Genomic DNA, 12133 nt, shown 5'->3' with positions numbered 1-12133 from the left:
TAAACGACAGTCTCTTCAATAAACGGTGTTGGGAAAACTGGACAGCTACGTGCAAAAGAATCAAACTGGACTACTTTTTCTCACCATATTTAAAAAAAAACTCAAAATGGATTAAAGACTTAAATGTAAGACCTGAATCCATAAAACTCCTACAAAAAAACATAGGCAGTATGCTCTCTGACATCTGTCTTAGCAATATTTTTTTGGATATGTCTCCTCAGGCAAGGGATACAAAAGCAAAAATAAACAAATGGGACTACATCAAACTAAAAAGCTTTGTACGGCAAATGAAACTGTCAACAAAATGAAAAGGCAGTCTACTGAATGGGAGAAGATATTTGCAAATGATGTATTCGATAAGGGGTTAATACCCAAAATACAAAAAGAATTCATACATTGGGGCTTCCCTGGTGGCGCAGTGGTTGAGAGTCCACCTGCCGATGCAGAGGACACGGGTTCGTGCCCCGGTCCAGGAAGATCCCACATGCCGCGGAGCGGCTGGGCCCATGAGCCATGGCCGCTGAGCCTGCGCGTCCGGAGCCTGTGCTCCGCAATGGGAGAGGCCACAACGGTGAGAGGCCCGCGTACCGCAAAAAAAAAAAAAAGAATTCATACAACTCAACATCAAACAAAATAAACAACTCAATTAAAAACTGAGCAAAGAAGAGCTTCCTCACGGCTCCTCTCCTTGTGGGCCTGGCTTCCTGAGACAAAGACTCAGGGAACAGTCACATCCCCGTAGCCGCTTTGGCCCCAGGACGTGACCAGAATGCATCCCATGCCTCCTCCCATGTCCATTCTAAATTCCCACCCTCACCCATCACTTCAGCAGGTCTTGGGAGCTTATTGGTGGTAGAACCCAAACCCCTGTCCCTTCTCAGGTCACAATTAGGCAAGGACGTCCAAGACGGTCCCAAGCGAACCACCTGACAGGCAAACACACACACACCCCTCCCCTTTGTGTACCAAGAGCCCTGCCCCTCGCTGGTCATGGTCAACTGCAGCTGCCAGCACCGCGAATGTCATCTGCCATCCCTGGACACTAGGAGTTCAGAACACCTGGCAGAAGCTGGGCCTATTATCCTCACTCTTGGGGGCCTAGGACCCCCCAGGCCTGCAGAGCCCAGAGTGGTGAAGGATAAGAAGCACCACTCTCCCAGGGCCACGGGGACCAAATGTGGAGCTACCCTCCCCCTGGCTCCTAGGCCCACATGGGCACCGAGAGCCCCAGAGATCTCTGATTCAGCACACAGATAGCATCTTTGCAGGGTACTGCCTCCCAGCTGGGGCTCTGGACGCACTCCCGCCGACCACTCCAGCGCTCCTTCAGCCCTGAAGCATATAGACCGTGAGGTGTATAATGTGTCCAACGATGGCCGTGGCCTGGCCCACCCCTGCCCCTCCTTCACTGCGATTCTCTGAGATGATGTGAGGTTCCCTGCCTGCAGCCCCAGCACTCAGATAGCGGCGTTGGCCGAAGCTGTACAGCAAGGAGAGCAACACCACCCAGAATTGGTCATTATTACCAAGAGGACAAACTGTCGTCCCTTCTGAGCAGAAAGGCCCAGTGGAGTCAACTCGCCCAAGTGGCCAGTTGGTCTCCTTAAGGACTCGCGCCACATCAGGGCCTCGGCAAGGACTTTAGTCACAGGCTGGTTGAACATTCAGATCAGCCTTGGTAAACGGGAGCCTCTGCTGTTGGGACATAAGTCCCTCCATCTCTGCCCCCGATGAGAGTTCTGACCTCCCAAGGCTAAGGACCCAACTGCAGGGGGATCCAAATCCATGGGTTCATCTTCTGTTCAAATCAATCAAGCCTCCCAAGCTTCTGTCACTATCTATGTACCAGTAACTGTGAAATCTGTATTTCCATTCAGAACTGGCCTCCTGAGACTCGGACACACACGTCTGCATGTCTACCACCCGTCTGCACTTCCACGTACCACCGCTCTTCAAACTCAGCCTAAGAAGGAGCTCGCGGATTCCTCCACGCAGCCTGCCTTTCCACCTTAGTCCCCAGGCATCCGACTCCTCCCGCTTCCAGACCCCGTGTCCTGTCCATCGCAAGTGCTCAAATGCATGTCTCCACCTTAACCTGTGCCATCGTCGTCTTCCTTGGACACGACAGCCTCCTGGCTGGCCTTTCTGCCTTCAGCACCATCCACCTCTACAACGTTTTCCATTCTGCAAATAGGGCGGTCATTCAAAAGACACTCGTCCATTTACAACAGTTCAAGAGATAATGCCTAAAATCATTAACATAGGTGAAAAGGCCCTTTTACATGACCAGACTTGTGAAGAGTCCAAAAATCAAAACTAGTGAAAAACAGATGAAGGGACTGAAATGTAGTGTGTGGCTCAGAGGAAACTTGGGAGGAGGCTTGATGCTCACCATCAGTTTTCTGCAGCTCTGATTCTTTTTCTGTGCCTATTTACTTCATCCAAATGTAATTTATTTGGGGGTATAAAGTGAGCGTCTAAGTTGACCTTTTTATTTATAACAATATTAAAATTAGTAGCCAATGGTCACACAGAGAATATATGGCACACTTACGTATATACAATATGCAAATACAGATAAATTCAAAATGAATACATTGGAAGCTCTTTGGTTTTCAACTTATTTTCTTGAACAACTATCACAACTGATTAAGTACCTTTAGAGCATGTTTCAACAATTCTGTAGCGCTTCACCACTCTTTCTAAAACTTTCGTAATTATTCATAGTCATTATCTTCTGAATCCATGGAGAGTAGTTAAAAAGAATCTGGCGAATAGTAATCACTAAATAAATGTTAGTTGTTTTTATCAGCATTATTGCTTATTAGGTTTATTTTGTCAGGTGAACTTTAAAATAATTTTGTCAACTTAAAAAATAAAGAAGAGGGATTGCAATCCAATTTTTATTGACTAACAAATAGTTTTGGAAAAACTGATATCTCCATAGTATTCAGTCTCCCTATGCATCAATATGGAATGTTTCTTTATTTTTTTTCTCTCTCTCAATAAAATAAATGATAATTTCCCTCTGATAGGCTCTACACTTTCCGTCTTAGTATCATTACTTTGGGCAGGAATCACTGGCTTCAATAAAAAGAACTACCACTGAAACTAACAAGAAAGAAAAGAGAGATTTTACTGTTAGACTACATCTCATAGAATTCAAAGACAGGAAACAACACAAACACACGTGACGGGGACTAAAACAGGACAGCCAGGAGCCAAGGCTCTTCTTTCCACCTCCATCTCTGGAGCCAGTGGCTTCTCCTCTCTGCTGTTCTCTGTCAATCAGCTTCATTCATGTGCTTCTCTCTTCAGACCAACTTCTCTGCTTATTCACAGTTTTTGTTTCTCCATAATTTTAGTTGGCACATTGGGTTTTTCAGGGCCCACTTCCACCCCTAGCTCTTCTTGAATTTTCACGTCTGCTTACCTCCACCAATGAAGTAAATGGTCTCTTTGTCTCTTAGTTCAAGTTCATAAGAGAGAAAATCTGCTATGTTGTTGGCTAGCCAGTGTCTGGTTCGGGTTAGCAACTTCACGCCTGGACCAATCAGTCACATCTGGGGTCCAAGGGTGGTGCAGTGAGCACGGCAAGCGACATGCAGGATGGCTGCACGCACAACGGGGACAAGGCAGGTAGGATCTCCAGAAGTGCTGCAGTAGATCAGGAAATGACAGACCTGTCCAGTAGGACTGCTATACGTCGTCCATAAAGTTGTTATTGTAAGCAGGATTTGCTTTTCATTATATGATCCACAAACTATCCCTATACATAGAAATAATGACATTTGTGTGTTTATTATGTCTCCAGCAACTTGACATATCAAATCCAGGTGTTTTTAACTTGTCCCTTTTAGAGTTTTTGGTTCTAACGTTTAAAATAATGATTGAGTTTTGTATTCTAGTTTTAAATTTTATTCTTATTATCGAGTCATTTGTGCGAGTTCTAGGATTTTCAGAATAGCATTAAATAATAATGAAATTATCAAGCATTCACGGCTTTTCTTATTTTTAACAGATTTCCTCTAATGTTTCACTGTTAAGTAATACGTAAGGAATTAGGAAACGGTATCACAAATGTTTCAGAAATGTAGATGAATAGCGCTAATGTAGCACAGATGTGACAACACAAGACACTGAGGACCAGTTTGCAACTCCCAGACCTGAGAAAAATCCTGAGAAGTGAGATGAGGAAAAGAGGTGGGAGCAGATCATGAGACTAATCTGGAAACACCCCTGTTCACTGAGTGTGTGAGAGTGGCCATCCTGCCACTGCTGGATTCACACAGTAGCCGTGAGGTGGTGGTGGCCAACTGAGAAGGGTGTGGGGCAGAGCCCTACTCTCCCCCTGACAGTGAAGGCAGGCCAGAGAGACGGATGCAGAAACCAGCCCCTAGGATGACAGTCATCTTAGATAAACTGGGGGGCGGGGGCACAGGTGAAGGAGAGTTTGGAAAGGATAAAAATGATATGTTGTGAAAATAATTACCCTGCCCCAGAAATCCGCAGATTATATACTGTTTTGAAATGGAGTTGTTTAAAAAATTACGACATACTCTTAGCCAAAATCCTTTCCTTTTTATAGTCGTTAATTTACTGTGGTCAAATACTTTTATTTTGTACATGGGGTTAATTTAGTTTGGTTGATCATACCACGATTTGATTCGCATTATACTTCTCTATTGCCTTTCCGAATAGATTAAAATCTTAGACCAGTAGCCAAGGCTTACGCTTCTTTTACATCCTACACAACAGCTATCATTTTGCTGCAACTATGATAGGTATTCAATAAATACTGAATATACAGAAAGCTATTAATAGCCAGGGTCCCGTTTCTAAGCTGGCCATTATCTCATCAATACCTGCTATCGGTGTTAAATTCAGCTGAGTGCAAAAGAGTGTGAACAGACGGGTACAAACCGATTATCCATCCCAACTTGAAAACCATCACCCTGTAACACAGCTGAGGACCAGAGAACGTGGTCGGGGCGTGTGTGTACGCACTCATGCACACAAGTACCGGTAAATGTTGATTCTGTTTCATAGGTTTTTTTGTTTGGAAGAGAAATGGGGAAAGGATAACCCCCTACAAGGCCAAAAGCATAAAGTTTGTAAGATAACTCTTCGGGCTTTCACTCAAAGAAAACTCATTTCTTACTTGACATATAATTTTAATAGTCTTAGCGGCTGTCAAGTTTTTACACTGAATATTTTACGTAATATATAAAAGTGTCATTTTTTTAATAAAATCCAAAAACATCTGTCATCTCTTGCAAGGACTGGAATGTGTTTGGGGGCAGAGGTGGAATACAAACATTATTTTCTTGGGTTAAATCAGAAAAGCATGTCTTATCTTTTAGAAAGTAGAAACCAAATGGGTGAATGGGCATCAGTCACACAGATACAAAAATCGGGAAAACCAAATTTGGAGGGAAGGGAGAGAGGTGCATTTGCTGGCAGCCCGCACCCAGAAAAGCAGAGCAGGAGAAGCCCCCTTACACTCGTGAGCAGCGCTGGGTCCAGCATCTTCCTACACGTGGGGCCCGGACCGTTCAGACGTGCTGACCGCCACATTAACTCTCCCAGTGCACAGACTCGTGGGCCTGTTCCTGGATTTATGACATCTCTTACTGAGGTGTAGATCAACCTAGATATTACATGTCAGTGTAAACACCTTTTCACACTCTTCACCATATAACTTGTCATTTTTAATCTCCTACACTGATGTTAAACATCTCCTTACCATCAAACTGTAAATACAGCATGGACCGTATTTTCTATGTGACTAAAAAGAATGATTGAAGAGCTGATTGAAAAAAAAATTCCGTGATTTATTTCCCCTGAGGTTCCCCAGGAGTACGCTATGATTTATGTCCCAGCGCAGGCTGTCTGATTAGTTCACTCTGGGCTAGAACGGCAGACCATTAAAGGCATTAAAATTTCAACAAGAATGTGATCTGCGCCGTAAGCACAATAGTGACATCTTGTGCCTACGAGCGGGTGAGTTACCAGCAGCCCTGCCATTTCTCAGGTGAAAACCTGGGCCTGATGAATCAGCACAGAGCCCATTTCATACAATTTAAGGCCCGAAACTGTTTTAAAGTCCTGCGAGTGCCTTGGTCTGCGAATCACCTGCAGCAGGGGAGGGCGTTTCTAACTTTTCACTTAGCATATGCGGCGAACAAATGAGGCCTCTTACAGCTTTTTTCATTATCTACGAATGTCCGGACGCAAAAGAAAGAGCATTGGACCAGAAGCCGAGAGGCCAAGGCTCCTGCCCCAGCTCTGGCTGTTACCATCTCATCGTGCTATTTCCTGGTCTGTGAAATAAAGGCCTTAAGTCTGAAGTCAACCATAGGAACAGTTTCATACTCACGGTTCTTGGATTATTTTTATTACAAACACTGTCAAAAGAAAACAGAAAGCATACATTGTTGTGAAATACAACACTGTGTATCTCACTGAGTTCAGACAGAGACTCAAGCCTTCCTTGACCACTGATGACTGTAACGGTTACCTACAGGCACCATGACACTGCATAACGAATAACCACAAACTTCAGAAGCACAAAACAAGCGTGTACTTGTCTCTTATGTCTGAAGGTCAGCGAGGGGTTAGCTGACACAGGTTGCGTCCAGCTGAGCAGCTCAGCTCTTCCTGGGAGCGGCGGGCATCCTGGGCAAGTTCCCAGGCAAGGATGCCGCGGGGGACGGGCTGAGACACACGGGCCTCCAAGTGCAGGCTGGAACCTGAAACACCACGCCTGCCACACATCTGAACCCTGAGTCGAGGGGTGAGGAGACACGGCATCCTTCCAGTGGAGGGGGGAGGAGTCTGCAGAGCCACACGACAAGCCACGTGCTGGAGAAGGGGGTGAAGACGAGGGCAGGACCACTACCGCGACGCCAACACACACAAGGAAACGTGAATCAAAGGGAGCGACTTCAGTCCGTTTCCATTCTTCCTTTCAAAGGCAACGCTCTGACCCAGCTACTGGAACCCACTTACTTGATTTAATTTAATAAGTATTTGCTGTGGCTACCTCCGAACAAGACTAGGTGTGGGGTCAGAATCACGGATCTGGTTCAACAGCCTCCCAGCACCATGACCTCAGGTCCACATACACTCACTGCCCAGGTGATGCGCACACATATGTGGTGAGCAGATGCCACCTCTCATGACACAGAATCCTGGAAAAGACACACGGTAGGAATGCGAGTTTCATGCAACTATGCTTCTAATACACATACTCAAAATGAAAATGAACAGTAAAGCAGATTTGTAATCTGAATCAAAAGATTAAGAATTTCCTTTTTTTAAAAGAACTTTAGGATAAGAACCTAAATGTGAGAAATTTGGAAATACCTTAGTCCATAATCTGAATGTATTAAGATTATTTTTAATTTGTTGGGACTAAAGTAATCTTCTCTTTCCCAGCACTATGGCATTTTATCCATGCATGTTTTTGTGAATTATAGGCACAGTTATTCTGTATCCAACACATTTCACAAGTGGACTTGAAGGGTCTACTAATGTCAGAGTATGGGCCTGAGAAAATACATTATTAAAGGATTTTAACAATTTAAAATGTCTACGTGTTAGCTGAAGAGGAACAAAGAAAACACACACTGTCCCGGGGGAAGGGAGATGAGAGATGCAGCGCTGATGTGTTGTTAACCAAACGGAGGGTGGCAGGAGCCATGGGAGTGTTGGCTCCACTGTAATCCTGGGAAGGTGCCCTTTCTATAACTGTCATCCTGTGGGCAGGCAGAGAGCGGGCATACATGATCACGACAAGCGGCGGGCGGGGGAAACTGCAGAGCAGTATCTGTTATCCATCAAAGTTGCTTTACTTCAAAGCTCTAAAGACCCTCTTGGAGATACACACTGAAGTATTGAGGAGTGAAGTGACAGAAAGCCTGAAATTTACATTCAAACGTCTCAAGACGGTATCTGAGTGTCCCTTGTATCAGTCTTTAAACCTCCCTCTGGGAATCCAGAAAAATGGTACAGATGAACTTATTTGCAAAGCAGAAATAGAGACACAGATACAGAGAACAAATGTATGGATACCAGGGGGAAGGGGGGGTGGGATGGACTGGGAGATTGGGAACGACATATATGCACTATTGATACTAGGTATAAAACAGATAACTAATGAGAACCTACTGTATAGCACAGGGAACTCTACTCAGTGCTCTGTGGTGACCTAAACGGGAAGGAAATCCAAAGAAGAGGGGATGTATGTGTACGTATAGCTGATTCACTTTGCTGTACAGCAGAAACTGGCACAACATTGTAAAGCAAATATACTCCAATAAAAATTAATAAACAAAAAATCCCCTCCCTCTGTGTTTCAAATGCTTCCAAATAAAAAGTTGAAAACAATAAGTACCCTCTGGAGGCTTCTGCTCAAGGCATCATAATACAGTCAGTTTTCGAGGAGCCCTCTCGGCCCCAACGCTAACAAGCACAAATATAACCTATCAAGCCAAAAAAAAAAAAAGACATGCTCCAGCTCAAAACTGGCTACACGGCTCTATGAACCGACAGCGACACACAAATGCAGAGCTGAGAAGAGCACCGAAACCACAGGCTCCCTGGGAGTCGGGTTTGGGAACGGCCCTGCGGCACTGAGTCAGCATCTGTGAGGTAACAGACCAGAAAGGGCTCCCACAGGGAAGGATCGGGCAGAGCACCTGATTCATGCAACACGGCCCACAGAACATTAATAATGAAGCCAAGACCGGCATACCCCTTTCCTTCTTTTGATCATAAATGCAAAAATTCCAAATAAAATATCAGCAACTCAGCAGTGTATAAAGATAAGTTATCATGGGAGAGTAGGAGTTAGCTTAAGAATGTAAAATGGTTCAGCATCAGAATATCTATCAGGTAATCTACCAATCAACCTAACAGATTAAAGAAGAAAAGCCATGGAGTCAGCTCAGTGGATTCAGAAAACTCATTCTACGAAGTTAACAATCATTCATGTGCTTAAACAGTACAGAAAACAGAAAGGAGCTTCTTTAACTTGACGCCCTCCTCCCCCAAAAAAGACAGAAACCTAACAGCAGGCTTCCCTCCCAGCTATGATGAAGGAGCTTGTGGCAAACCAATATTTCCACCAAGAATAAACAGAAAATCTGGGGGAAATACCCCCCAAAAGTTCAGTTTGAAAGCACTGGAGAGCCACTGAGGCAGCCAGGACTTAGGGGACAAGATGGTGCAGAAGGGAAACCACAGGCAGGGGCGAGCCGACATCAGCAGCTTTTCGACCTAAACGAAGGGCCCGTCCAAAGGCTACAACTAAGAGGCAGAGACCCCCACCAAGGTGCTGGCCATCTCACAAGGATGGAGGAACAGAAAGTAGACACGTGAGGGGCCAGGATCCCAGTGAGAAGGGAAGGGATAAAAACTGACCCCTACAGTCTGCCAGCTTCTTCCTCCAGATATCCGCTGGATTTTGAAGCTGCAAGGGCAGCAAGCACTAAGCCAAAAAGAAATCCCAGGACACAACAGTGTATGTTCAGCCAACTGTTAAGAGCTCAGGGACTGGAGGCGAGGCCGGGCGGGGGAGGTGGCCCAGGAGATCACTGCAGGCTTCCAGCTGAAACACGGGGAGAAGCAGACGAGAGCCCCACAGCCCAGCCTCAAGCCAGCTCAGCCAACAGCCAGATAAAGGCCATCGCAGCCCCTCAGCTTCCCAGTAAAGAACGTGTGAACCGTCTGAGACAAGGTAACATCATAGATTTTACATGGTTCATATACGATGCGTGGTGTTCAGGGAAATAATGACTCACACACAAAGAGACAGCCATCTGACCAAAAATCAAGGAGAAAACAAGCCAACAGAAACAGACCCACATTTGATGGAAATACTGAAAGGATCAGACAAGGAACTTAAAACAGTTACGAATATGCTCAAGGAAATGATGGAGGAAATGATGAAAAGCAAGGATAATCTCATCAGAGAACTGAAATCTATTAAAAAGGACTGAATGGAAATTTTAGAACTGAAAAATACAGTAACCAAAATTAAGAACTCCAAAGATGGGCTCAACAGGAGATGATACTCAATAGAAGGAAAGATTCATGAACCAGAAGCCAGGTCAAAAGAAAGTCTCCAAACCAGAGTACAGAAAGAAAAGAGAGAGAGAGAATCCAGAAAAGAGCAGGGGCAACCTGGGGGACTCAGGGGGGAAGATTTAACACACGTGTAACTGGAGTTCCCAGAAGTAAAGGGAGACGCGATACAGGGAAAACACTGTCTGAAGAGAGAAAAAAAAAGTTCCTAAAACTAATGAAAGACTTCATTCAGCCACAGAGTTGAGAAGTTCTGCAAATTCCAAGCAGGATAAATGAATGGCGGGGGGGGTGGGGGGGTCCTCAGTAAGCACTGTGCTTACTGGTGAGAGTCTGAAGCACAACAGGAGAGCGTAAATAAGTCACAGCCTGAAAGAAGACTTCTGCGATTCATGAAACCAACAAAGATTAAAAACACGTTACCGGGGCTTCCCTGGTGGTGCAGTGGTTAAGAATCTGCCGGCCAATGCAGGGGACACAGGTTCGAGCCCTGGTCCGGGAAGGTCCCACATGCCGTGGAGCAACTAAGCCTGTGTGCCACAACTACTGAGCCTGCGCTCTAGAGCCCGCAAGCCACAACTACTGAGCCCGTGTGCCGCAGCTACCGAAGACCGTGCTCATAGAGCCCGTGCTCCGCAACAAGAGATGCCACCGCAATGAGAAGACTGCACACCACACGGAAGAGTAGCCCCTGCTCGCCGCGACCAGAGAAAGCCCACACACGGTGATGAAGACCCAATGCAGCCAAATATAAATCAATAAATTTATTTTTTAAAAAAACATGTTACCTTTGTTAAAAGTTGACAAAGCAGTTTTTAAAACAAGCAAACCTCTCGCTTTCCAAGCCCCCGCAGGCCCTCATTCCTTCCCTATGTACTTGCACATCTGCTGGTTCTTTCCTGAGCGCTGGGAGTAGAAAGAAAGGACCAACGCTCACCCAAGGTTTTATCTTTTTCCAAACTGCTTCCCCTAGCGTTACAGGCTCCATGGCCCACAGCCTGCCTTCTGGGTTCCAGGCCATCACAGGCGATAACGTGTCTTCCCACAGCTTATCACGGGCACTGTCTTTACAGCCTGCAATGTCTGTTTCTTCACATCTGCCACCTGACCACTAAGCCGATGCACATATTTCAGGGTTTTGTTACAGCAGAAGCCCACCTGCAGGCTCAAATTTCTGAACCGGTAACTGGCCAAGGAGACCCAAAATACAGTGGGATAAATAAGAGGAGTTTATTTTTCTCCCATGTCACAATCCAGACACGGTCAGTGGGTGGAGGACTACGGCATGACGTCACCCAAGGACCCTGGCTGGCCAGCCAGCTCTGCAGGGCTCAATGTGGGTCAGTCTCCGTGTCCAAGACAGTAGTTGTCTCACTTCCCAGCAAGCAGGAAAGCAGAAAGAGTCCGGGCAGGGGACGCTCTCACTTGTGCAACTTTCTGTCACCCAGACTTAGTCATGTGGCCACACCTAGCTGCCCGAGTGTCTTAGAAATGCAGCTTTCCTGAGCTTTCTGACCTCTCCAAAACAAGGATGGGTGGAGGTTGACAGGCAACCCAGAGCACCACAGGGCCAATTCTTCGATCCCACAAAGCACACCCCCTCCCAAGGACGCAGGTGTGCCTGGGGAGAGCCACGCTGGGCCAGCCAGGCTGGCAGACTCACAACCACCTTCCTCACCTCTTCCTCAGGACCACCACCAGGCTTGTCTGCTGTTCTCACCTTTTCCTGCCACCAGGACAAATCGATTTCAGGGACTTTACTGGCCCACGATCTACTTCAGTGCCAGCCTGTTAAGCCCTGACACGTCCCCCTAACTCCAAATTCAGGAAAGAAAACATGTAGATGCTGGGTCCCTCCCAGAAGACACAGACTCCTTCTGCAAAGAGCACACCCCCTCCCCAAACTCCACATTCCAATGGAGGAAGCTGAATTAATATGTTAAACTAAGGTCCTGATATCTTACCTTGCTAAGGTAGGGGTATAATTAAGAGATATCAATTTACAGAAGGAAAACAATTTTGTCTAAGGTAAACTGCATCTACC

The sequence above is a fragment of the Phocoena sinus genome, chromosome 9 (assembly GCF_008692025.1).
Source record: "Phocoena sinus isolate mPhoSin1 chromosome 9, mPhoSin1.pri, whole genome shotgun sequence".
Lineage (NCBI taxonomy): Eukaryota > Metazoa > Chordata > Mammalia > Artiodactyla > Phocoenidae > Phocoena > Phocoena sinus.
The sequence above is the reverse complement of the archived record's forward strand: the minus strand, read 5'-3'. Positions refer to the sequence as shown.